At 44.6% G+C, this 27644-nt stretch overlaps 1 protein-coding gene across 4 annotated transcripts in view; it reads left to right on the top strand.

Annotated features, from left to right (window-relative positions):
* Positions 1 to 27644, top strand: part of SLC1A2 (solute carrier family 1 member 2) — a 141102-nt gene that overhangs the window by 34294 nt on the left and 79164 nt on the right. Inside the window, exon 1 of one of the 4 annotated variants that reach the window (XM_033121695.1) lies at positions 12490 to 12574. The exons of 2 other annotated variants lie outside the window; for them this stretch is intronic. The gene's annotated coding sequence lies outside the window, so the exon portion shown is untranslated. Of the gene's footprint in view, positions 1 to 12489; positions 12575 to 27644 lie in introns of those variants that run through there. One more of the 4 variants, XM_033121694.1, reaches the window with a different exon arrangement.

Consider the following 27644-nt stretch of genomic DNA (forward strand, 5'->3'; position numbering starts at 1 on the left):
GAAAAACCCACATTGGAATGAAGAAAAGGAATGTTTGAAATTTTCTAAATAATTTAGATCACAGAGGTCTCCAAAATAGGTGATTTAGGCCAAAAACAAACAAACAAAAATAAGCAAAACAAACACATGAAACAGACAAACAAAAACTACTGTAAGTTGTTTAGGGTCTGAATGAGCTGGATTTAATCAATGTGAAGGCAAAAATCAACCACATAATGGCAAATCTGCATGAATATGCCTATTCAGGCCTACCTTTGAACGTTACTTTTTCAGGGGTTGTTCAGAGGAGGTTCATGTCTTCTTACCTGCTTGATGATTGTTTTTCACCTTGTGATTTTCCTCGGAAGTAGAATGAATGGACAGAGCACGGGCTTTGGCCATCAGGCAGATCTGGGCTTGAATTCTGGCGCAGCCACTCCACTATCTGGTTACTTCATATTCCTGAGCCTTGGTCACCTTATTTGAGTATGGAGTTGATAACCACGTCCCGTTTGTAATGATCAAGTGTAATGCTCAAGAGCATCTAGTACATAGTGAGTGTCATGTGACGTTCATCTGGTTCACTCTGTATCCCACTCTCTGAGTTGAAGACAAACCAGAGGATGAGCTGATAAGAGATAGTCTAATCTCTTAGACGCTTAGATAAGGTAAGAGATATATCTAATATTGGTTGACATGAGAAAGTCAACAAAGAAGAGATGGCTAAAGTCTCTCAAGACACACGGTTTTCTTGCTCTATCCCAATTCTACTTGCTCTGTGACCTTGCTCTTTGACCTTGGGGAGTTACTTTACCTCTCTGACCTTCTATTTCCTAATCTGTGAAATGGGAGTAATAATAATGGTTCCTTCCTGCTAGGGTTGTGGTGAGGATTGAATGAGCTAATGCAGGCAGAGTGTTTACCTCAGTGCCTTGCACGTACTTAGGGGACCCATGCCTCTGTGTCTCCTTTACCCCTCTGGCTGCCAGCCGTGCTGACCCTCGTGAAGACGCGTGGGTCTCCCTGGCTTGCCCATCACTCCATATGTACCAAATCTGCTGCATTTCTGGAAGCTCACCCCTGCCTATAAAGCGGTCCTTTAACTTCCAAGTCATCCAGTCCTTTTCTGGGTAGCAGCCATCAACGTGTGGGGGTCGGTTAGATTTGTTGAATAGCAACACTGAGGATGTGAGTCAAAGAAAAGGAAAGATGGCAGTCACATCCTGAAGCGTGACACGTGTAAGTAATTTGTTCTTGTAAAGCAGATCCAGGTTTCTAAATCTAAGCATTGCCAGCTTTTCTTGTTGTTGTTATTTACAATTTAAAGCAGATTTAATGTCAAATCAAGATGAGTGCTTGCTTGTTCACATACATAGGTGGAAATGATATCATTTCATTACAATTATAAAGATGAACACATCAGTTGATCAAGTGAGCATGTCAGTGGCTTTGATCTTTTTGTCATTTGTATGTTTTTGTTTTTTTCAACATTTAATACATTTTTTTTAATTTTTAGGTAATTTTAGACTTAAAGAAGCATTGTAAAAATAATACAGGTAGCTTCCTTATACCCCTCACTCAGCTTCCTAGAATGGTTACATCTTACATAACCATAGAACACTGATTAAAACTAAGAAATTAACCTTGCTCCAATACAATTAACTTAGAACCCACTTGGATTTCCCCAGTTTTTCCAGGAAGGTCCTCTCTCTGTTTTAGGATCCAATCCAGGATCTCACATCGCATTTCCTCATCGTGTCTCCATGTCTCCTATCTGTGACAGTTTGTCAGTCTTTCCTGCTCTTTTATGACCTTGACACTCTTGAAGAGGACTGATCAGTTATTTTGTAGAATGCCCCTCACTTTGGGATTATCTGATATTTTCTCCATTTCTAGCTTTCCAGTTGTACACGTTACTGCCAGCGATCTACTGATAAGTAGAAGTTTTAAGGCCCAATATCTTATCTAGTTATTTCAGCCTGGCTGGGTATTTTTAGATCCTGGAGGTTAAGAGTATGGACTCTGGAGCAGACAGCCTGGGTCCTGTTCCTGGCTCTGTTAGTTGATTGCTTTGTGACCTTGTGAATGTTACTTGACATCTCTGTGCCTTAATGTTCTTGTCTACAAAATGGGGATAATACAGAACAGACTTCTTTGGGTTGTGGTGTAGATTAAGTGAGTTAAAGCACGAAGCACACAGAAGAGTGCCTCTCACGTTGTAATCACACAGTATGTTTTAGCTGTTACTATTGCTGTGTCCTCACGGCTCTCTCCTTTCTCACCTCCCTGAAATCTGTATCCTGCTGTCATTTCTCAGGTCTGCAAGTACAGATGTGGTCCTGACCACAGTGATGACTTTACAGCAAAGCCTGGGGGTTCTTGGACATGGTTCTCGTGTCCCCTCTAGAAAATCCATTTCAACTGGAGGGCTGTATGTTGGCTGCCAGGACCACATGGCAGTTCAGTCTGCAGGGCCTCCTGGCTGTGCTCAGCTCTTGGAATGCACTGGTTGCATCCACACCCTTAACCCATGCCAGCAGCCCTAGGATCTGCTCAGAACTCGCTCTAGGCCTCCTTGCTCTACTCTGCTTTTCTATACCTTCTGTTCTGTGTTCTGTGGGGGCCCTCACCTCAGCTCTCTCTCTTCAGCCTGCTCCTCTGAATGGATGGGAGGCATCAAGGCACAATGGTGATACCCAGCTTCTCTAGGCTAAGTGTGGGAGCTCCAGAATCATGCAGACCTAGCTCCATTCTTAGAGCTGTCATGCCACTTGCTTGACCTTCGGCAAGGTCAAGTGTCAATTTCCTCATCTATAAAAAGTGAGACGAGTACCACAGTGGGCTCCACATCAAGGTGTTGTGCAGAATGGCTTTTCTGGACTGCTCTGCTTGTCCTGGGGCTCCCAACACAGGCTCACCCCTCAGTCAGACTCTTGGGGTATACTCTGGATGTGACCCAGTGGTGAGTCAAAAGCAGGCTGATCACCATCTCCCACGGTTCTGCAGAACATTTAGCTTCGGCCCCAAAACCCTCCGCCCCCCCGCCCACATCTTTTTTTTGGCAGCATGAGAATTCTTTTATTATTTGAAATGAAACTGAACTCAGGTTTATCAAATATGTCAAACATATAAATAGAAAACAAATCAGCAATTTTTAGTTCTGGTAATGATGATTTAACAAAATATGAAAAGATTTCTATGATATTACCCACAAACGAGTACTGTGATTTTGAGGTACCTACGTACAGCCCTAATCCGCAGGTTCTGTATTGAAACTACCAATATTCATAATTACAATAAAAAAGCATCTTGTTATTTCAAAATGTTTTTTTCTTTGCAATTGGCCTTTGCTTTATATTAGCTACCTTTCATGAATAACCGTAAACTAATATAAAGTCTTCTGTCTTTATCCAGCCTCCAACATGAGTTTGCTTTCCTGCTCTGCCCATTTGTTTTGCTTCAGATAGGGAGCGGGAAGAAGGCACAAGCCTTCTGATAGGGAACCTTGAAACTTGCAAAGGGGTATGAGCTTTGGATGGAGAATGTACAACACCTTGTGTGCAGTGCTGAAATATAACTTGTAATTTTTATGCTAAAGGAGCATCTGACTGGCCCCCCAACACTGTCTTGAGTTTCATGACAAAAGACCTCTTAGTAATACTTTAGTCCATGGAGCCACCAGTCACTGGGAAGAAAAATTCATTCTGGGGTATGTTATTTCTGCTGCTCCTGCTCTGTCAACTGCAGAGGCGGACTTGATGTGGATGTTTTTAGACCAGCGAGGGACATGGAAAGGGAAAGCAAGCAATATGTGCAGTACGCTCTCCCTCCCAGACTCGTGCTTTTCTAGAATTTTAAAGTATTCTCAGCAGGTGGTGAACTGAAGTAGGGTTTAATGAAATCAGGTGAGAAATGTATAAATGGAACATTACAAATGAAAAGGTGCAGGAATGGCAGCATTGTCCACACTCACAATATTGGTGGCAGGGCTCGGCACATGATGACACATCTCTGAGCAACAGCAGATGAGGTCTCTGACCTCACGTGCTTTCCTCCATGAAATATGTAATCCCAGGGCAAGGTGGCAAAATTAGGGGGTCAAAGACATAGCAGGACCTTTTGAACTGGGCCTGAATCTGCTCTGACTGACTGCTTATGTCCATGCACCGATGCCCTCTGTATTTTAGTGGGAGGCAACCAAGCAACCCAGCAGAATTAGGAAAAATTAAAATAAAAGAAGATGGCAATAAATACACCTGATTTAAAATAAATGACAACCCTTGCTGCTCTTTAAGGCAGTTGCTTAAAGAGAACTGGGGAAAGCAAGGTTGTGTGACCTTGACAGGTTACTCAACTGGGCCTTACTTTCTTCATCTGTAGAATTCATACAGATTTGATGATGATAAAAAATAATGACAGCCTTAATTTATTGAGCATGACTGTTTGGGCCAAACTATTTTAAAGGTCTTCACCTTTATGAGGTAGGGACTATGATTATCCCCATTTTGCAGATGAGGAAACAGAAGCTCAGAGAGGCTTAGTGACTTTGCCAAAGTTGCACAGCTTAGGAAGTGGTAGAGCAGGACTCAAATCTGCACCTGACAGGCTGTAAAATCTGTGCTGTTAAGAACTACACCTACTGTTGTAAGGATCCAGGGAAATAATGGAGCATTCCTCAAAGTGTGAAATGGATGACCTGATGAGATGAAAGATGACATGAGGTGACTGGGGACATACTGATGATGAATTAAGTAACATCGCATTGCAAGGTGAGAAAATTACTTCCTTTTTAAATGTCTTTCGATTTTTCTGATTACAAGGTTAAAATGTTGGTTAGGGGCTACTGCTATGCCTTTACCACTGTCCTAAAACCTTTTAAACAAAGAGGGAACAGGTGGCAGAGGCTTTAGCAAATAACATCTAGCTAGAAGTCAGTAAAAACGTTTGTTGTCACATTCATTTTCACATGTACTTTCTATTTATGACAAGAGCTACTGGTTTTTCACTGATAGTAATAATGCAAAAATTCTTCTTAGAATACATTTATTTTTAAGTACAAAGAATCTATCAATGTGAAGCATTAGATAAACAAGAGAGAGATCGTATTCAGATATGGCAAAAATAGTGAAGGCCGGATGTGAGTGACTGGAGCATGAAAAATGCTGTGATAGATGGCGAGTGGTATTCAGCCTGATGTGTAGCACATGGTTCATATTCGTAAATGTCAAGGACAGGCGGGAGGGAGAATGCAATTCTCTCTTCTGATATGTTAATAGGAGAAATGAACCGTTGGTAAACTGGATGAGACAGTCTTTCCCTTGAGATTTTAGGTCTGAATTTAGCTTGTTCTGAAGGCTGATGGAAAAAGGAGGAGATGGAGAAAATAAAGTTGGCTTTGGTCTTCACTGAACCATGGAGGCTGAGTGCTGGGGATGGAACTTAGGTCTCAGGGTCAGATCTTGCATTACAAATGGGAGACTTCAAATGTGGGGCGGGATTTCCCCTAAGGTCACCCAGGCTGAGAGCAGCCGCAGTGACTGCTGCTTTCATCCGTTTCCTGACCATGCTCTTCATCTTGAGTCTCTTTCCCCAAAATAACCGCTAGACCTGAAATGGTTGCTGGTAAAACCCAGAGATTCAGGGTTCAGTCTACCAGTCTCTAGGCGTTCATCTGTTCCCGAGCACTGCACAGGGCACTGTACGTTACCGGGAAGCTCCCCAAACGGAAGAAGGTAGAATGATGATCTCCAACCTCAAGGACCTGACTAGGCTGTGGTATATGATTTTGACCTTAGACAAGTATGATTTTGAAGGTAAGCAGCCAGGTCTTGTACAGTAGAGTCAGTTAGGAGTGACAAGCCCTGCACTCGTCAGCTTTCACCAGGTTATGCTTCAGTAACAACAACCCCCAAATCTCTATGGCTTACAACCATAGAAGTTTGTTGCTCGTGTCGGTTGCATGTTGGTGGCAGGCCAATCACAAGTGTCCCCATGTGTCCTCCATCTGGGACCTAAGCTGAAGACACAGCCCTCACGTGGGCCATGACTCGCTTGTTGCAGAGGGAAACAGAGCAATGACAGAACCACGTGAACGTTCTTGGAGCTTCTGCCGGGGAGGGACATGTGTTACTTCTATTCTGTGTTGGTTTGGGTTCCTCAGAGCAGATTCTAGAACAAGGATTCTAGCACAAGTCACTTCTTTGGGGAGTGCAGGAAACATCAGTAGGGAAGTAGGGAAGTGAAAGGGCTGCCAAGAGAGGGTGGGTTATCAAGCCCACTACCACTGTGGGCAACTCCAGTTTAATCCCATGGGGAAGTTCAAGGAGACAGGGCAGATCGTATGTCCTGTTATGCTCTGGAGGAAAGAGGAAACTGGCACATCCCAACCTGCCTGTCATTGGTTGAGGGCTACTCCTGGGAAGTGGGGGATAATTGCATAGCACCTGGGGCCTGTGTGGGGGCAGAGTAGCCTTGTAGTATCCAAAGCGACATGCAAGCAGAGAGGTACAGGCACCAGTAGTGGGAAGCTGGCTGCAGGGCATCAGAGTGACGTGGGAAGGGATGGGGGTGAGGCACCAGGAATGTCTTGTGAAATGCTCTCCATCCATTGGCCTGAGGAAGTCACAAGGCACAGCATGTCTTCAGGGCTGGGGAGTATAAATTCTCCCACATGGGTGCTGGGATTATTTGAGGGCCAAAACACCATTTGCAGCAGGCCCCAAGCCCTGATATACGGAGGTCTGACAATTAAGTTTGCGAACTCATCCTAGAAAAAGTGCTAAGTACTTCATTGCTGAATATCACTACAGTCACCTTCGAAGTACTCCCCTTGGGAAGCTATGCACCGACACCAGCGCCTAGTCCACCCTTCAAAGCAATTTTGGAACTTTTTCTGGAATGGCCATCAGAGCTGTCATCGTATTACCCTTGATGCTCTGCATGTCATCAAAATGTCTTCCTTTCAATATATTTTTTTTAATCTTTGGGTCAAGAAAGAAGTCACTGGGGGCCAGATCAGGTGAGTAGGGAGGGTGTTCCGATACAGTTGTTTACTGGCTGAAAACTCCCTCACAGACAGTGCCCTGTGAGCTGGTGCATTGTCGTGATGCAAGAGCCATGAATTGTTGGCGAAAAGTTCAGGTCGTTTTTGTCTAACTTTTTCACGCAGCCTTTTCAGCACTTCCAAATAGTAAACTTGGTGAACTGTTTGTCCAGTTGGTACAAATTCATAATGAATAATCCCTCTGATATCAAAAAGAGTTAGCAACATTGTTGCAAGAAGTTCGGGAGCTTGTCAGACCTCGTATGAAGTACAGTGAACGCTTCAGTCAGCCTTGTGGGTGATGCTTAATTAAGAACTACCAGGTGGACCAGGGTGTTTCAGCCTCGGCACCACTGACATTTTAGACTGGCTAATTCTTTGCAGGGAAGGGCTGTCCTGTGCATTGTAGGATGTGTAGCCACATCCCTGGCCTCTACCACCATGATGCCGGTAGCATCTTCCCACCTCCAATCGTGAAAACCAAAGATGTCTCCAGTTTGCCAAGTGTCCCGTAGGGAGCAAAATTGCCCCCTGGAGAGCCATTGATGTGGATCATACATGCATTTCTAATCGCTAAAGAGTTGAAATAAATAATAGATACCTGAATGGGGCAGTTCACAGCCTAATGGAAGCTACAGACAGACATGCAAACTACAATGGCAAGTCACTCTGTGTGGCAGCAATTTGAAACACGTAAAGGAAGCAGAAATAATTCAGAAGTGGGAAATGTCAGTTCTGTTGAGGAGTGGGAACGGTCAGCGAAAGCTGTAGTGAGGCAGAGACAGCTGAGCAAGGTTTTGAAGGACGAAGAGGCGTTTTCTAGTTGAATGATACCACACATAGAGGTTAAATGTCATCCTTGATGATTGTGGAGACTTGGGAATGCTGTGATAGTGGATGTTGGAAATGCTGAACTCAGAACCTCTCAAACTAAGGCCAGGTTGCAGGACTGCAGTTAAATCAGCTTTACCATGTGATGGATCAGATGTAAGGAGCAATGCGAAGGGCTTTCGGGGTTCTTAGAGGAGGTGCCCGAAAGGCGTGGATACAGCGCACTCTCAGGGAGACCAGAAAGGCCTTTTATTAGTGTATTCCATATTCATATTTTATTTACTATTATATATTATGTATAAACGCTCTATTATTTTGGTTAAGGAAGAAAGCCAGTTATTTCTATGGTATTCCTCAGTATCGTTTCCTATCTCACCCACTTTGATGATTGTCGCATAGTTTTATGCGAAAAAACCGGATGTGGTTCCGTCATTTAACCTCTCTGCCTCAGCTTTCTCGCCTGTTAAACAGAGATCATCAGGCTCTCTGTCTTGCCAGCCTCACAGTCTTGCACTAAGCAGACAGTGAGAGTACGTTCCCTGGGTGTTGAGTTCAGACAGATCTGGTTCCCGCTCTGCTCTGCCGTACATGCACCAGGTGTGGACTTCTTTGGCTCTTCATTTTCTCATTTGTAAAATGGGTATAATACCCGCCTTATGGGGTTGTCTGGAGGACTACGTCATGTTATGTCTGTCAGCTCTCAGCCCTGTGCTTGGCACACAGTCAGAGAGGAATAAATGACAGTTAATCATTACCATAAACGTTATGAAATAGGTTGGGTTTGCATGATAATAGCTCACTTGTATCGAGCGCTTGTCCTGCTCCAGGTGCCATCCTTAGTGTCTGGACGTATTAACCTATACGTACAACAGGCGTTGTGACTATCTCTGTTTTACCTGTGAAGAAACTGAGGCCCAGCGTAATATGTGCTCTTGGTGCGTTGTATTCAAACGCCGGCGGACTGTCTGAGCACGTCATCGCTTTCCTGGATCGTTTAGTACTTAGCGTTTCCACATCACTTTTTGAAAAGAAACCACGGTCTTAGTTATAGAGGTACTTGTACTGAATGATTAGGGCCAGGGCAGCAGCTATCGGCTAAAATAAACTTTTCTCACTGTTGGCGGAAGGTCCTAAATACCCTTACAGAATATTAATAAGAAGATGGATGAGTGGAGACTTATTTTTAACCAGACTATCTGAGCTGGCTTCTCAGTGAGAGGCTACTTGTGTAGATGATGAATCACTCAAAACCGACCCCTTCCAGAAATGTCTGTGAGAGCCACACAAAGGGAAACTTTTAGTTGCTTGAATCTCCCCACACCCCCACCCCCAACCCGCCCCCACGCTATTGAAAGAAAATGCTGGGAGTTTGTTGCCAGCCTACTGGACACCACCTTCAGAACAGCAGGGAGTTTGTCTCCTCTCCCTTTGTGTCGGGACACATATGGCGTTCTCTGAGAGGGAGCAGAATCTGTTCCAAGATTCTTTTTAAATCCAGCCTCTGTATACAGAGTTGCGGTAAGGTCTCAGCGTCCCAGGGACGCCCTCCATCTGCCTGTGCACTTGCTAAGCTCCCATCTTTAGTGGCCTCTCCTTGCAGAAATAGAAAGTATAACTCAGTGAGGGCATGGACCCAGTCTGCCGTGTGCAGCTCTGCGTCCTGGGCCCATCATAGGGACTTGAATGGAAACAAATCAGTGAACGAAAGGTGCAGATGCTTGTCCTGTTCAAACACCACCTATTGTGGGCAGAGACTACACCTGGGTATGAGTTTCTCTCATCTTTGGCTCAGGTCCTGACTCCGATCCTTGATGACCACATGTCCTGGGGCAAGTTACTTTCCCTCTCTATGTCTCTTCAGTAAGGTGGAGATAATTCTGTGCAGAAGGTTGCTGGAAGAATTCAGACGATAGCACCTGGCTTAGAGCAAGTGTTCCAGCTGTTAGTTATGGTGTCGTTTGGAGATGGAGCCAGACCTGTTAGAGAATCCCTGGGGGAACTGGCATCCTAGAATTCCACAGCATGGGGGGATCTTAAGGCACCCTGTGCTTCTGTATCTCAAATGATGTTTGAAACCCTCTGACAAGCCCCTGTTTTACAAATGACAGAAATGTTTGGCAACCCAGAAACAGAGGCATCTGTAGCAGCTTTGCTCTCATTAGCTGTGACCCAGGCTCTGGCGAGGCCCCCTTCCTCGCTGCCAGGCAGTACGTAGCCTGCTGTCTGCCTCCTACTCTGACATCCATGGGTCTGAGCAACTCCAGAACATTCTGGGGCAGAATGTGACTGCTGCTTGGGCTGTGCCTGACTAACTGATTAGCTGGCTGTTTTCTCTGCAGGACACCCACACCATCTTTATTCTCCATGCCTTACCCACACCTACCTCTGCCGCCTCCACTTTCCATCTCTTCTTGCTTATTCATGCCTCACACTGCCCCTTCTTTAGAGAGACAGTACACCCCTGCAGGGAGAGGCAGGGTGGTGCGATGGTTCTGGGCAGGGACTCAGGAGTCCAACTTTGAGGGTTTGGGTCCCAGCTCTGAAGCTGAGCTGCTGTGTGAACTTGGGCAAGTTACTTAGCTCCTCTGTGCTTTCTCCTTGTCTATAAATATGAATAATAGTAGTTCCTCCCGAAGGCTGTCAAAAGATTTAAATAAGCCAAACACATGCCAAACACTTAGAATGTGTTTGGCACAGTGTTTTCAGTGAAGGTTAGCTAGTGTCAATAGCCTATGGTGATAAATGTCACCAGAAGAGGATGTAGATGGGGCAACTAGAACTGAATATGGTCATGCTGCTAAGGAGATCATAATACCTGAAAATCCAGTTTGCTGTGGATTTGCTGTGGCTTCAGAATTGCTCAAAGTCAGTCAGGGCTCATAGAGGCAATGGGCATTTTGCCTGAGAAATATTTGTAGAATGAACAAGTAATGATAATAATAGTTATCATGTGTTGCATGCTATCTATGTTCTAGGTTTAATTTTTACAACAATCCTTTAAGATATTATTATTATTATTATTAAATTACTATTATCCTTCTTTGTGAATGAGGTATTTGAAGTTCAGAGTTGTTAAGTAACCTCTGCCCATTGCATAGCTCATGAGTGGTGGAAGTAGGGTTGAAATCTCAGGTGGAGCTCCAAAAGATGTCTCCTGCATGCTGCATATTTATCTATGTCCTTGATTAGGAAGCAAATAAAATGCAATCCTTTCCTGGATGCAATAGCTATTGTGAAAATTTCTGATTGGAATTGAAATGGCCCATGACAGGGCTAGAGACAGCTTGTGGAAGAGCCACAAATATGGTGCCGGGTGTGTCCTGTGGATTAGAACCCTAGGATATGGGGACCCTGTGAAGACCCCCATCATGAGAGAGCTCTACATCAGGCCACCTGCAAAGCATCTTGGATGTCTGCTGTCGGCGGTGGATGATGGCTCAGGTATCCACCTGGCCCTTTCCTCACTGCTGCCCATCCTACTCGAGAGAACGGAGGCTCCATTCTCTGTGCTAGACTGTGGTCAGATTACTAATTCAGTGGTGGCCTGAATCCTACCAGTCTTTGACAAAAAGCCTTTAATTATTCTTCCCTACCACAAAAATGAATCCAACTATGTAGCACAGGTTCAGGCCCCTCTTGGTGTTTACACAGCAGATCATTGTGTCCCAGAGTGTGTTCTTTGGATCACTAAACCTATAATATGTATATAATTCTTACGTAAGAAACATAAAACAAACAGAACGTAAAACGTGTTCTGGGTTCCAATTACCTTGGGTACGGCTTGGCTGGGCACGTTTCATTCCTGCTGAACTTCTCAAAGCCTTTAATACCCTAATACACGTTGTGAGCCTTCAAGGGTGAGCCTCTCTTTCCAATCTCCTTTGGCCCCTTAACCTCTGCATCCAGGAACCCTTTGGGGGATTAGTGTTCCGAGGGGCACATTCTCAGAAATGGTGCTGTTATCCATGGAAGCCATTGAAGGTGGCATGGGGACGGGTGTGTGTTCAAATCCACCTCACGACAATATGTTGATCTTTCATTTTACATGTAATTAGAAAGCAAAACAGAGGTCCTTCAACACACAATCCATGATTAATTAAGCTATAGGACATTTAGGATTGAAGCATAGAGAAAGGATCGGAAGGCTGGAACATCTCTGACCTTAAAAGCCAAGGATTTCTTTCATTTACAGTGGGCATTAGAAGTTAAAGATGCAGCACTTGATGAGTCCAGATTAAATGTCCGGGAGCAAGGCTGCCAAGGATAAAATAGTTAATTGATGATCACAGGTGGCTGGGAGGATGGTGACAAAGGAATGAAGGTTAAGTGCCAAGGGATGATTGGTGACAAAGTGACTGTCTCAAAGCTATACCTGTGAGCTGCTGGGACAGCCCAGTGGAAATTCACAAAACTTGGGAAAGAAACAGTGGCGGTTCTTGCTTAAGGAGAGGAAAGGGACATCAAAGGCCTACGGTGAGTTCATGAGGTCTTTAACTCCCGTAGTTATGCAACGTTCAAACACTGAGTGGCCTTGAACTCTCCAGTCAAATGACAATAGTCAATAGACAGTTTGTTACTTCTTTGACATCAAAACACTGGCTAGGTAAATTTTAAAGCACCTGACAGATTTTCCTCTGAGGTACGACAGGACCGTGATGGAAGACAGCTCATTCCAGCACTACGTGGTGGTCAGTGGGTTCCTGGAGACACGAGGTCGGTCAGGTCAGAAATCTTGGGTGTGGTGGGGGTGGGCTGAGAGGAGCCATGAGAAGGAAGGAATCACTTTATATTCCTGGAGAAAGAGGAGAAATGAAAATGTGGAACAGTAGATTATTACAAAACACTCAGTAGAGCCTCTTTTGGTATTTGGCAAAGACACTTGCTGTTTCCGAGGGGCTGAAGTAATGTGAACTTCCTGTGAATCAGATCTGCCCTGGAAATGTAAAGATTCAGAGAAAGAAGAGTAAAAATTGGGCAGCATAATATGTTTACCAGAAAAACGACTGGCTCTGAAATGCCTCAGGATGGTGACTAAAATGTGTAGGTCACCGCACACCAGTGCCTGAACAAGGCATGGTTGGCTTTTAAATGAATATGTATTGAATGAATCAATGTGAGTAAATGATATTCATATCTTTCCATATAGAATTTCCCCCCTTTCAATGATTGCTTAAATAGCACGTTAGTAAGACGTTTAGTGATGAGTTGGAAAAGCTATACCTTGTACCGAAATCATCATGCCTGATTACATCTTGAAGATCTTAAGCGCCCAGGAAGACATATGAGACATCATTCTTAATGCGTATGTCTTCTGCATTCAACTCCAGACTCTTCCTAGAAGTTCTAATATTAGTGTCTTCAACAATCGCTGCTGAAGAAATTGGTCCGGATGAAAATCCATGAATCCCAGCTGTGCCATTTACCTGTTGTGTGATAACTATATTTCCACTTGGGAGTGCAGGGTGACACAAATGACTTCATTAAGATTGCATTGTCACCCAGTTAACCCTGCTGCAAAAGCTGTTGGGTACAGACTGAGAAGCAAAACTAAGCAATGTTGCACTGGTGCTCGTGCTTGGTGTGGCGGGAAAGCCTCTAGGCTTGGTTTCGTTGGTGGAAAGTTATTTTCTGACTTTGCTAAATGCATGAGGTATTTAGTCCAATGGTCTACTCCAGGGCCCTATTAAGTATTTCTCTTTCCTCTTGCAACGCACAGTATAGATGTTACAAAGATCATCAGCTCCTCTTGCTATTTACTCCCTTCTAATTCCTCCTTTTTTTCTTTTTCCTCCAGATTGGAAAGAAAATGGCTAGTGTTCATTGAGTCCTTCAATACATATCTAGAGAGTGTTCACTCTGTTTTAGGTTCAGTTTTAGGGTTTACCAGAATTGGGACAATATTGAAATACTCCGTCCTTTTACATGTTGATTGCTGTTTTCAGAAGCTCCGAAAGATGGTAAAAAAATTAAGTCAAGTGAAGCAGAAACTGCTGATAGCAGTAATTCAAGTAATCAGAAAGCATAAATAAAGTGTGGAAAAGCTGGATTTTAAGCAAGGGCTTCTTTGTGTGCTTGGCACAATAGATGATACAAAGTTGTAAAAACTCGATTGATTTTCCTTTTGTACAATAATACAAATGACTTATTTTGTTCACATTTTGGCCCTTCTCACTGTTTAAAACTAATTCCTTAGAGTTCATTTGTTTATATTTTGTTTGTTAAACAGGCTATTAATATTATGATCATAAAAGTTCTCCATGCTCATTGGAAACAATTGTTAAAATATTTAAAAGTATAAATAAGGGGGGGAAATCATGTGCAATTCTTTCAAACAGAAATAATCACTATTAAACTGCATTTCATTCTAGTCATAATATGTGACAATACATATTTTAGATCATGTTACATACCTCTAGTCTTATACCGGCTTTTTAGGTTGCCAACCTCCTCCATTTTTCAAGAAAAAGAACTTAAACCATGTTACTATAAATTCGTATTCTAAATTCCTTTCTTATGTCTTCTCTGATGTGGTGTGGGACGTGTCTAGGACCTACTTCATGAACATGCGTATGGGAATATGGATAGGAAATTGGATCTTCTAAAGGCTCTATTATGCATTACTATTGTTGTGGCATCATTTGTTTAACCTTTTTGCAGTGATTGTACTGGGCTTTTTCCAATTTCCTTATTTATTTATTTATTTTTAAGATTTTATTGAGGAAGGGGAACAGGACTTTTATTGGGGAACAGTGTGTACTTCCAGGACTTTTTTCCAAGTCAAGTTGTTGTCCTTTCAGTCTTAGTTGTGGAGGGCACAGCTCAGCTCCAGGTCCAGTTGCCGTTGTTAGTTGCAGGGGGCGCAGCCCACCATCCCTTGCCGGAGACCGGCAACCTTGTGGTTGAGAGGACGCGCTCCAACCAACAGAGCCATCCGGGAGCTCAGCAGCAGCTCAGCTCAAGGTGCCTTGTTCAATCTTAGTTGCAGGGGGTGGAGCCCACCATCCCTTGTGGGACTCGAGGAGTTGAACCAGCAACCTTGTGGTTGAGAGCCCACTGGCCCATGTGGGAATCGAACCGGCAGCCTTCGGAGTTAGGAGCACGGAGCTCTAACCGCCTGAGCCACCGGGCTGGCCCCTCCAATTTCCCTATTTTGTAAATAGTGCTGCAAATGACGATCTTTGAATTGAATTTATCGTTCCATGCATCATATTCCTAAGATGGGGTTACCAGGTCCATGAATATGAACAGATTTATAATAACTGTTATCTATTTCCAGAAAAACTAAATCCAATTTATACTGTCACCAATGATATCCAAATGTACTTGTTTGTATAAAGCCCCACTACTGTCTGATTTAAGTCATTATATTTATATTTTCTGCCTTAATAGAGATCTAAAACGAAAATAGGTTTGAGTTGACTTTTTTAAACTCTGTATGTAAGAGATACATACAATGCTTGCAATAAAAATATGTGAGTTAAATGAGTAACAAGTTAATTATTACTGGAATAAATAATAATAATATACAGAACATGTTATTAGAAAATTAGTTTCTACTTATATAATGAAATTACCATAGTGACTTTATACTTGGGAAAAGTTCTGAAAGAACAAGGATTGGTTCCATTTTTATTTCTCCTCATTTTTCTTTAGCTTCTCCCCAAATTGTCAGAAATGTCACATCTCTCAATGCCATTCACCTCCTTCCCCTAAATGTTTCCAGACAAGCCTAAACAAGAGAAAAGTCACATTCTAGACCTTCAGAACCAATTTCTTTTCAAGTGATGGAGAAGGGTCCTTGAATTTCGTTGCCCTAGAGAGAAAAGATGCAATCTGTTCTTAACCAAAAGTGGCCATCAGGGATGTACCCTCTGTCTGCCCACATCCCGCCCGCTGGTGGTCTGCTCAGTTCCAAATGAGCCCTGGCCTTGCCCGGAACGTTAGCGATCTTAGCCAGTGCTTACGGCCATAAACCTTGGCCACAGAAGCACACAAACATTAGTGAATTCTGTCCAACTGAGCCTTTCTGTGATTCAACGACACCATGTCAAGGATCTCGTCCTTGTACATTTCATAGAACAAAGCAACACATGCCCATAATATCCCTGCTAAAAATCAATTTGTGGTATTTTGTGGGTTGATTATAGCTTAGTGAGGACGAAGTTGGAAAACAAATCAAGGGCTCCCCCAACTCAGGTGTATTTGATGGCATTCAATCCAATCAGGCTGAGGCCCAGGCTGTGGGATCTTTAGAATCACTGTGGCTGGATATCTTGCAAACTGCTTGGAAGTCCCAACCAACTGTTGGCCAGACCCGGGCACTTGGCCATGAACCGTGTATTTCACATAATTGTTATATTTCTAGCTAAAGAGACGTCTCGATTCTGTAGTGGGCAGGACTGTTATTTATCCCCTGCCCCTTTCTATATGAGAAAACCAAGGCCTGCAGAGCTATCCAGCTTGTCCAAGGAGACAATCAGAGAGGGTGTTGAGTCTGGGTCTGTGCCTGGCCTCACTCACTCCGAAGCCTGTGCGTTGACCACTCCCTGCTGATTTGTACCACCCATGCAGCGAGACAAGGTGGTCAGCAGGCAGGACACATGGGTGCTTCTCTCAGTGAGTCCCAATGTACCCCTCACGCTAGTCGCTGGAAGTGGTGCTAGCTGTGAGAGAACAGAGAAAGGGCCCTGGGGATGATTGGGGTGGAGACTTTGAGGGTCTGGGAGAGGGAGATCGGGCCTCCAGGATGTGGAGGGTTAAAAGTGAGACCCCCCCCCCCCCAGGGTTGGTCTCATCTACAGACCCTCTGGCCATGGGTCCTTTTTCATCCTGAGAGTAAAGTCTACCCTTTAAGCTTTTCTACCAACACGGTGGAGGGGTGTGAACTCAGTCTGGCCAGAGGAGCCTACACATGGGAGAGAAATCCTTTGAAGCCTTGTGTTTTTGTCCTTGGAATTCAAGCAAATTTTACATCAAGCTCCATCCTCTATTTGCGTTTATTTCTGTATGTTACGTTATTCTTCAAGCTGCCATGTTTCTCTGATTCTAATATGTAATCATTTATGAGTTTCCATTGGCTTGATAAAAGCATTTTGCGGGGGGGACGGGACGGGGAGAAAGCTACATTAAATATGACACATTCCATTCTCAGAAATATTAAAATACAGGGACAACATATATCTTAGAATCAAGACAATTCAGCGAACTCTGAGTAGAACTGCTGCTCCTGTAAGATGTGGCATGTTTGTGGTGGAGCCGGGCCTGTCTTCTGATATATGTTCGCAAATGTGTAGGAGTAAACATGTGCCTTGGCATGTGATGCACAATCTTAGATGTGTTGTGGGGTGGTGGAGAGTGGGCAGTGGACTGTGGTTGGGGTGAGAAGTGTGAGGAATTGCCCAGTGCTCATTCTGGGTCCTTCTGCCTTCTCTGACATCTATTAGGGCAGGGTTTCTCCACCGTGACGCTTGTGACATTTGGGACTAGATAATTCTTTGTTGTGGGAGATGTTTGCCAGTATCTCTGTCTCTATCCAGAGTAGCATCCTGGGAGTTTCCTGTCACGCTCTTGTGACAACCAAAAATGTCTGCAGGTATTACAAAATTACCCTGGTTGAGAGCCACTGTGTTAGGGCAAAAGAAGAACACCTGGAGAAGTGGGCCAGTGCATATCGTAGCCTTTGGCCTCACGCTTTTCTTTAATTCTAGGGGGTCTCTTGTCCCAGTAGGCCACCAGTAGGCCACCTCTGTCCTCTAGTAGCTGACTTGTGTCATTGGCCCTTTATCTGTAGGGTGGCCAGACTTTAACGTTTCTAAGGACCCTTCTAGGTGTGGAAATTTTCTCAGTGGTTGAGAGGATTATAGGATTTTAAAGAATATTTAATAATAACAGCCTGTATCACTCTTCTAATACCTCTGTTAAAGTCTTCCTTCCTCAAAGTTTACAATATATATTAACATTGCACTAAACATTGGAGTCATGTGCTCTGTTTAACATCCTTTCAAGTGAGGCTTTGGCTTTAATACATAGGAGTAAGAAGGAGTCACTGGGAGCCAGTAGAACAAAAGGAACAAATAATTATAAAGCCTAAATATTATTTAACATTCAGTGGATTAGATATCAACATGCTCCGGTGATGGTAGAAAGATGGTAAGACTTTCTTCTCTGCTAAAGGACTAGCTCATGTCCACCCTATTGTTGGTGATATTTGCCAAAGATTCTTGAAAGGAACTTTTGATCATCTGAAATAGGAACCAATCGTTTGTTTTCTAGCTCTATGTTAGAGACTCAAATTTATTCATAAAGCAAAAAATTATTGAAATTCATATTATGCTCTTAATTGGTGATTTAACAGTGAAGGAAAAAAAAAAAAAGCCCAATCCTGACCTCATGGGATGCAGTCTGGTGGGGGACATTGGACGTTAACCCATCACACAGACCAATAGAATTAGACCTGGTCTGGTAGGTCAGGGAGGCTTCCTGGAGGAAGCAGTATTTGAGCCAAGGTCCGAAGGATGAGCAGCAGTGTGCTGCATGAGGCAGAGGTGGGCATTGCATCTGTGCATTTGGATGAACTGCTGGAGACGTGGAAACCTTAATATTAAAGAGACAAGGGAACAAGAGAATCAGTGCAGCTTTATCTGCTTCTGTCAGAAGGTTCTTAGGCAGCTGCATTTACTCCATTCTAAATCACCCTTGCTTGTAAGCTGTGCAAACCGTTTAACAGTTTTTCAAGTAAAAAGAGCAACACCATGATATATGTATATATCGAACATGAAATGCATCCCAATTTCAGAAATGTGAAAATGTGGTTTTTTTTAAAAAAAAAATGCATCTTAAAACCAAGGACATAAGGTATCAAAATTTGCATCATTCTTGAAATTTCACAAATCTTCCAGTTTGGCACAGGATCCAATTGTCCTCGATGATTTAAGTGAAATCAACTTGAAGCCCCATCCCACACTCAGAGGGATGGTGAGCATCTCTTTCTATTTCCAGGGATTCCTGGAAGCTTGAATTTCTAAAAGTCACCTTCCATTCGGAGTCCAGCCTCTGTTGAATTACTGCGCTCTATTTGGTCACCTTCTGCTCAGGCTGCTTTCCACCCTGATTTCCCTCCCTGGAAGCCCTTTAGATCCCCCACTCCCCAAAGTTGCATGGCCTCAAAGGCTGTGGATGTGTCCGACGCTGCTGAGAGTCTGAGCAGCCAAGGAACTGGGTGCCTTGCCCTGCAGAGCAAAATAGGAAATGGAATACAGTGGATGGAACCTTTGGCATTTCTGTCCTTAGAGAAGGACAGTATCGTCAAGTGGTTAAGAACAAAGTTTCTGGGATCGGGATGAGATTTTTTAAAAGCCAGCTCTGCCACTTCCTGTGTCACTTTGGGCAGATAATTTTATGTCTTGGTGCCTCAGTTTCTTCACCTGTCAAATGGGGATAAGAGTAGTACCTACCCCACAGGATTGTTGTGGAGATAAAGTGCTTGGAAGGAGACCTGTAGTAAGTGCTCTGTAAACGTTAGCTGTCATTACTATCAATGTTATTCTTAGTGCTATCATTATAATTGTGATTATTACAGGTCCGTTGGCCACTCCTACCAGCTAGGATAGACTTCATTGGCCATCATTTCATTTTGCAGCCTCCCTAATGTATTGACAGGACCTCTTGCTCCTTGCTCAGACTCCTCCCTTGTCCTCCCCAGATCACTCACCCCCAGTCCCCTGAATTTCCCGTTTCTTTCTCCTGCAGTGCAGTTTAGTCAGAGCATTAGCTCACTTGCAACCATCTCAGCCTAATCCTCATGGCAAACGTGCCCATTAAGGCGTATTACAAAACAAGGGCCACTCTCATCCCCCGGGTTGAGCACAGCACACTCCGAGACATTTTGCAGTTCTGGCTGAGGGGTGACAGTAAGCCTGGCCTGTTCCTTAGGTGGCAGCAGTGGAGTGGCTTCTAGAAAGACTAGCTGGGCAGCAGGGCAGGATGAAAATGCCTCCTTTCTGTGACCTCTGAGGCTCGGTCACGGTCACGGCACGAGGGGATAAAAAGCTCCCCTGCTCTGTCTGTCAGCCAAAAGTAGGCTGACTGCGTCACAGAGCTTTCGCTAATGAAACCTCCCCTCTGTGACTTGGATGGGAAAGCGGCCATGGCCAGGTTAAGGTAATTCACTCCCAACACTGACATTCTTCTCTCAGCATCAGAGGCAGGCTTGAAAACCGAGTAGCGAGCTAGCTGGAGGTGGAAATTCATACCCAGGGCACGATGTGTGAATAGCAAGGGGAGGGAACGTGTGCCAGTGAGGTTCTTATAGATTACATCGTTCTTCATGTTTTCTCTGACTAAGGTAGACACTTTTTATAGTCAGTCAGCTTATTTTTGTTAACTTTTTGTTTCTTATTATAAAGGTTCATTTGTGTTTGTTGTAGAAAGTTTGAACATGAATCAAAAATCAGTAAGGAAATAAAAACCATCCATCATCCTAACATTATAAATGGCCACTGGAGACCTTTTGTGCCTTTTTTTCTTTTTATCTCGATGCAATGTACAATTTTTATAAAATTGTCATCTTATGTCATCCTATGCGTCCTGCATTTTAAATGTACACACTATTGTACCTCACGAGGTCATTAAGTATTGCTTGAAGACCAGACTGGTTTTAGCTTAGTAATGTCCTTGTGGCCAGAGCTGAGGGGGTGGACTCCTCAGGGGGTCCTTGTGGCCATGGCTGTCACACATGTCCACCTGCGTAGGGAGGTGCTCTGGTCTGAGTGTTCTTTAGACGGATGCCACAGTCCTAGCTGGAACCTTTGTGCCGTCCGTGGAGCGGAGATGCACTGGTCATTGAGGGCGGTGGAGAAGGAATGGGAGGCCACCGCAGCCTCCCTGGAGAAAGCAGTAGACGGCGAGCAGAGCGTGGGCTCCTAAGGAAAGCATCTCTGGTTTGCGTTCTGTCTCTGCCACTAACCAAGTGCCTGCCTTTGATTAACCTCCACAACACCCAAAACCTCAGTTTCCGATCTATAAAGTAGAACTGACGGTAATATCTATTTCACTGGGTCATTGGAGGATCATGCCTATGGACCCAATAAGTGTTCGTGATCGTTAGTGTATTATGATGATAAATCTCTCAAACGGAAACTGAGTCAGCTGATTCCATTATATGAGGATATTAGGTAGATGGTTTCACTCTGTAAGAAAACTCTCGAAGAGGAAGTAAAAATGTGGGTGGGTTCTAGTATGTTCTCTCACAGAGAGAGTGGGTTCAATGCTTAGGGTGATCAAAGAATGGAATCTTAAGACTCCTTCCACTGGTATTTTCCAGGCTGTGAGTTGAGGGTGCCTCCAATGCCTGATAGAGGGTCACCCTCCTCAGGGGCTGGGTCCAGACCAGAGAGCCACCCCAGCCCCAGCCAGGCATCTTCCCAATTAGGCTTGATGGGGCAGCTAAGAGTTCTGGAATAAATCATCCAAAGGTTTGTTGCTTCAGCCAAGCTTTTTAGGGCCTTAGATAGAAAAGCTGGAATACAATCTTATTGCCGTGTGCATTTGTGGGAGGAAACCCAGGCGCCTGGGGTTCAGGTCTGGCTCAAGTCAGGAGCCAGAAAGAAGCATGAGGTAGTTGGAGACCTGGGCTGGAGTCCCAGGTCTGCAATTTATTAGCTGTAGGACCTCGGGCAAGTTTCACAACTTCAGCCTCTCTTTCCCTTCTCTCTTAATCCAGGATAAACCTTTGTACTTTTGGTGGTTTGTAAGGATTATAAGAGATGAAGGCTGTGATGTGCCTAGCACCATGCTGGCGTCAATGTAATGCTCAGTAAATGCTGATGCCATCTTCCACCCCTACACCCTGCAAGATAAAACAAGGGAGGAGAAAACTGTCTTTTGTAGCCCCGTGGCACTCTTGGGAATATAATCATTAATGTAAAGATTTTACAGGGTATCCGATGGACACTTGTCTTATCAGGGAGACCACTTCATGGACAGTGTAGATGCCTGATCACTGCACTGTACACCTGAAGCTGAAGCTGAAGAATAATGACTGTCAACTATAATTGAACATATATATTTACAGTCACAGGGTGTGGAGTACAGCATAGGGAATAGAGTCAGTGGAACTCTAATAGCTGCATATGATGTCAGAGGCGTAGTAGATTGGGGGAGGGAGGTTATCAGTTTGTGAGGGGTATAAATATCTAACTATTACATTATTTTGTACACCTTAAACTAATAAAAAGAAAAAGAAAAACAAGGTAGAAGGAGAGAGTTTCTTGATCTGTAAAATAAGGAACTGGAACAAGAAACGTTAATGAATTAAAGGCTCAGTCAGCGTCCGGGGCCTGGGAGACGTCCTCTTGTCGTTTGATTGTCAGTCTGCATTTTCTGAAAATCAGTAATAAGCCTCCAGTATTTCCTGGCACATCCTGGCAGATAGCTACTGAGTATATGCTCTGTGCCAGGTACTGTACTGAGCCCTTGGAATGGGGGCGCCCCTTCGGGGCTTTCCTTTCATAGAGGAGAAACACCAAGGCTCGGAGACACTGGGAAACTAACACCAAGTTTCTTCCCTGGAAAGTGGTGGAGCTGGAATTTGTACCCAGGTCTCTCTGCTTCTAGAGCCCATGTTCATCAACATCCCAAATATAGGACTTCTGCCCCTGCTGGAAAAAATAGGTACAAAATGGACTGGACGGGCCTTTTCAACTGCTAAGTTGTAAGACCCCTGAGCCCAAGGACTGTGTGTTGCCCCCTCCATTCCCTCCCAGGCATGCAGCAAATAGGAAATCATGGAAAAACGTCCTGGAACTCTACACATCTGGGCCAGGCTTCCTTTAAAATGTAGGTGTCCTATGAGGAATAAGTGCATTAGATCCTTTTCTTTGATATGGGAGGGACCATGACTCAGGTCCCTGGGTGGCTGCCTGGGGTGAAGAACACTAAAATCGGGAGGGGAGGGGCCTTTCTTTTCTTTATTTCCCCACAAAGGAAGGAAGGAAAAGGAGGGGAGATGTGGGAGACAGCTTCACAGGTTTCATGAGCTCCAACCATCTGGATGATTGATTTCCAGGCCCGGGGCATTTGCTGGAGGAGGTTTGGTGATCTGCAAGCCATAGAAAGAATCCATGTTTCTAGGGAGTTATGGAAAATTTCTACTTAAGCCCTTATTTCCTTTGATTTCTTATTCCCCGTGGCCTACAAGGCTTTGATTCCCTTTGCACCTTTGACTCCTTCCTGATTCTCCCTTGGTTTTTAATCTCTTTATCTGTATAGTCCACACCTGAATTCTGGCCTCACTGCCGGTGCTCCTGCAATACCCCCTGACTCATGTTCCTGCTTGGAATCTTGCTCCCAGATTCACCTCTCTTCATATGTCCCGCCTGTTCCTAAACTTTACGTTTCCCATCCTGTCTCCAAGCTTTTGTTTTCTGTTTCCTCTGCCTGATGTATCCTCTCCCCTTTTGCCCCGCTGTCAAAAGTCTACCTACAGTCTCTAAACCCAGCACACATCCTTCTCCTTTGGGACTCTGTTCCGAACTCCTCCATCAATCTCTTCGTCTTCGTAACCCAGTAACCCTGATGTTTGTCTCCATCACTTCCTTTGGCAATTAATCATGGGCTTCCTCTTATCTCCTTCTAGAGCGTTATTTATCTCTTGGACCATAACTTCTCACCTGTTTGCCTTCCTCCCCATGTACTCAGGAGTTCTTTAAATAGAATGTCCCTGTCTTATTTACTGAGTATTTGCTACAGATGAGGACTTGCTGAGGGCTGAAGAACCACGAGGAGGCATATTGGGTTTGCTCATCAATAAATACTTCAGGGGAGATTCTCAGAAATTAGAGAATCTGCGGGCCCAACCCAATTCTAGACCATTTTTCCACCAGTCCCAGGGGAGGTGAAGCCAGGCATGCCTCTGTGTTTTTGCACATCTCTCTTTGGTAAAAGCAGATGCCTGAGAAATGCTTCTGTGTTAGAAGCAGATGCCTGGGTCCACACGCCTGCCCCTGGGGAGGCTCTGTTCATCAATTGCAGAATTCCCTAGCTGTGTCGTTTGTCACAACGCCTCCTGCAGGGCAATGCCTGGACACTGTCTGGGTGCTGGGAATTTTCCCTAAACAAGAATGACCTAAGCTGAACCCGGGTGGAGCCCAGACCTGTCACCGGGAGTTTGGCTGTCGGCAGGGTCGGAATAGGAAGCTGGCTCCGGCGGAAGAGGCCCGTTCTGCCACTTCTGCATTCCTAAAGTTCATAGTATCCAGCTTGTTTGTCTTTATTTTTCTGGGGAACAAATGAGTTTGATTATTTCTTTAACAAACGTTGGCTGAGGGCAGTGATTACGGTTTCCCCAGTGCCTACCTAGCACAAGGCTGGCACAAAGGTAAGCATAGTAGTTTCTGCTCTAAATCAGCCCAGGTCTAAGAAAGAAAGTGAATGCAAATTACTGAAAGCAAGGATGGCAAATATGGGCACAGTTGTGGCCACTCCTGAGTTTTGTGTGCACGGCAGATAGTGCTAATTAGTCATGGAACTCATTCGTTTTTGATCTGGATTCAGGTTCACAGCCCTTCTCAACACGTTGCTCCACGCAGTCCCTACACCCAGATTGGACTTTGCCCAGGATGAATAGGCTTGTGGTCCATTCTTGCCTTGAAGGTGGTCCAACGGCCACTGAGATAGAGGGAAAGGGACTCTGAAGAGCCAGTGTACTGAGCTGCTCCGTCTGTCCAGGGTGGGCTAGGAGACCTCTTGCTGTTGGGGAAGCCCCTATGATTGCTCCTTAGGACCCCTTCACGGGTCTCTTTCTCTCTCATGGCTCCTTGCTGTTTGAATTTTGGAGGATTCTTCTTCCTCCTCTTTCCCCAAGAAGTACCTTTTTGCAAGATGCCATTCTCGTCCTTCTTAAGATCTTTTTTCTTGCCTATTTGCTCACTTGAAGTAGTTAACTCTCAAATCTTTATCTTGGGACAGGTTTTCCCAAAGTCTAACCGCCTTCCTTTGCATTGGGGCACCTGGACGATCTGCCTCTTTATCATTCCAACTCCTCTGCATTCTCTGCTCTTTGCCTACAGAACCTCTGCTATGAGAACCTGCTCTTCTTCGAGCCTCAGTCCCAGGCATGTGGAGTCAGCCGTGGGGAGTCCTGCCCCCATTCCTCAGCACCTCCTCTGCTCCTTCTTTCTGCTTTGGCAGGTCTTACCAAGCCTCCTCTCTGCTGAACTGTCACTTCACCTGGAAAGTTATTCCTGACTTTATTATTTCAGAAGAGAGCAAGTGTCAAGGCCCAAGGTTCTGACTATCTTATTCTTGCAGTCATTCAACAAACAGTTCCTGAGCACCTTCTATAAATCTGCAGTGAATACGATATGACCTTGCCCTCATGGAGCCTAGAGTCTGGTCCCATTTCTGTCGTTAGTTGCTCTGGTTTATATGTCATGTCTCTGCTATTAGACCAAACTCCTTGTGGTCAAGGGCTGGGTCCCAGTCATGGTTTACCCACAGCCCTACTAGATCCACCTGCTAGATGCTCAGCACGTCCTGAATGGGCTGCTGTAAACGCTGGTGAATATGTGGTCCTTGGGGAGGCTCACCAAGGGTTGGAGGACTGGCAGAAGAAGGACAAGCCCATGGAGGCTAAGGGAGGGAGACATCTCTGCTCTATGTTAGACTCCAGAGCTGCAGGAGCTGGGAGCTTCGAATGGAAAGCAGTCGTAGCTGAATTGCATTAAGAATATGGGTCTAAGTTTGACTTCCATCTCCGCAGCTTAAGAACTATGAGACCTGGGCAGGTTACTTAATTTCTTCGTGCCTCAGTTTTTCCATCTGCAAAATGGGTCTTAAAAGAATGTCACCCCTATACAATGGTTAAGAGGTTGAAATGAGTAAATAAGTTTAAATGAGTGTAAAGCACTTAAAACAATGCTTGGTACTAACATTGGCTATTACGTAGATTTTTCTGGCAATGGGATTCTCTGGTGATTTTCACTTTTTTATATCTTTCTAACAAAGTGCATGTTAGTTACATAATCCCGAAAAACGTACACTAAAACTATTTCTTTTTTTCTAAGAGACAAGGAAAGGGTCTGGTGGGTAAGGGCGTCATAGTTGACCCGCCTGTCCCCTACCCCTTGTCCTGAGGGTGTATTTCTTGGTGCACTTCCTGTGGGGGATGGAGATGGGGGAACATAACTTTCAGTGCCCCTCTCACCCCGCCTGTCCTCACTGGTCTCTCCTAGTCCCAACAGTCTCACAGGGAGGCTCCAACCTTTCTGGATGGTGTCATGATTGGCACCCAGCGAGTCTTGCACTGGGATCAGGGAATGGAATCAGCCAGCGGTTCCTCTGTGGAGTGGATGGGATCATTGGACAAGGCAGTAACCAGCCCCAGGGCAGGGTTTCCTCAGGACTCAGCCCAGAGCTCTGAGAGCTGGAAGGTACTACGCCTCGCCAAGGGGAGGAAGCGGGGAGGGCCAGACAGTGTTTGCAAAAAACAGGAGCAAAGTCCACACATTTTATGAAGTGTTTTATGGTGCAGCTGTAATTGGAAGCCTGGTATTTAAGAAGAATTATTGGGTGTGATGGTCTTAACACAGAGAGTCCTGTGGGGACACAAGTGAAACTGGAATGAGAACCAGGCGCAGTAAGTGTCATGGAGTGTGTGTAGCTTGGATTCGGCATGCTGCTTAAATTGCCCTATTTTTTTTTAATTACCATTATTAATTTTTTGCTCTTGGAGCAAAACTCAACTTAGAGACAAACCCAGAGTACTTGTCCGTTATTTGTTCTCTGTCTGGAAGCGAAGCCTAAGGGAATGGGTCAATACTCTGACTATCTCTGGAGACTGAAAGGGCCTCGAGGTCACCTCCAAGTCTGAGCATAGTGGAATCTGATCTAATCAGCGTGCTCAGGAAGATGCTCTTCCTTGTACAGAGAGAGGGCAGTGAGTGGCCCGGAATTGTGCTATTTATCTCCCCAGGCTAATTTCCCAGTCCCCCAAACTGAGGGCAGGGCCTTCTATTCTTCTGGACATTCAGAACCAGTCGACTGTGTAGAGAATGGATGTGGTCTCCTCTTTGTCACTCTTTCACCGAGTGAGGGAGAGCAGCCAGGACTCAGCCTTTTGGAGCCCTGTGCTATGTCAGAAACAAAAATCTTCAGTGCTTGGAGTAGAATGGAGGTTCTAAACCAGCGGCCATTGATAAAGGGCTTCAGGGATGTTAAGTTGTCAGGGAAAACTTCTGTGTGTGCGTTTTTAGGCAGAGGGCCCCTTAATCCCGTCAGGCACTCACAGAATTTTGCCTGTGCATAGCAGTGAGGAGACCCACCTTTCCGTTCCTAGAATTCACCAGCTTGTTCCCGCCTCAGGGCCTTTCCCTGTTCCCATTCTCAGAATACGTTTCCCGAAGATCCTACCTGGTCCCCCTTACTTTTCTCAATCCACTGATTAAATATCACTCTCTGGACCACGTTATGTAAAATAGTGCCCATCCGTCTCCATCCCACTCCTCATTACGCCACTTCATGGTTCTTTACAGTATTTATCACTATAGGACATTATTTGTTTACTATCTTTCTTCTTCAGGACGTAAGCCTCTCTGTAGAATAGTGACAAGCCCAGAGTAGATTCTCAGTAAATATCTCCTGAACGGATGAGTACATGAACAAATGAATAACTCTGAGCATGTTAATTAATATTTGGGTCTCAGATGTAAAAATATATATTTTTTAAATGCTGGAAGATAAGGGTCTGAGTTCTCAGAGGGGCTACTTCTCAGCCAAGTACCTTGAGTCCCAAATA

The sequence above is a fragment of the Rhinolophus ferrumequinum genome, chromosome 11 (genome assembly GCF_004115265.2).
Source record: "Rhinolophus ferrumequinum isolate MPI-CBG mRhiFer1 chromosome 11, mRhiFer1_v1.p, whole genome shotgun sequence".
NCBI lineage: Eukaryota > Metazoa > Chordata > Mammalia > Chiroptera > Rhinolophidae > Rhinolophus > Rhinolophus ferrumequinum.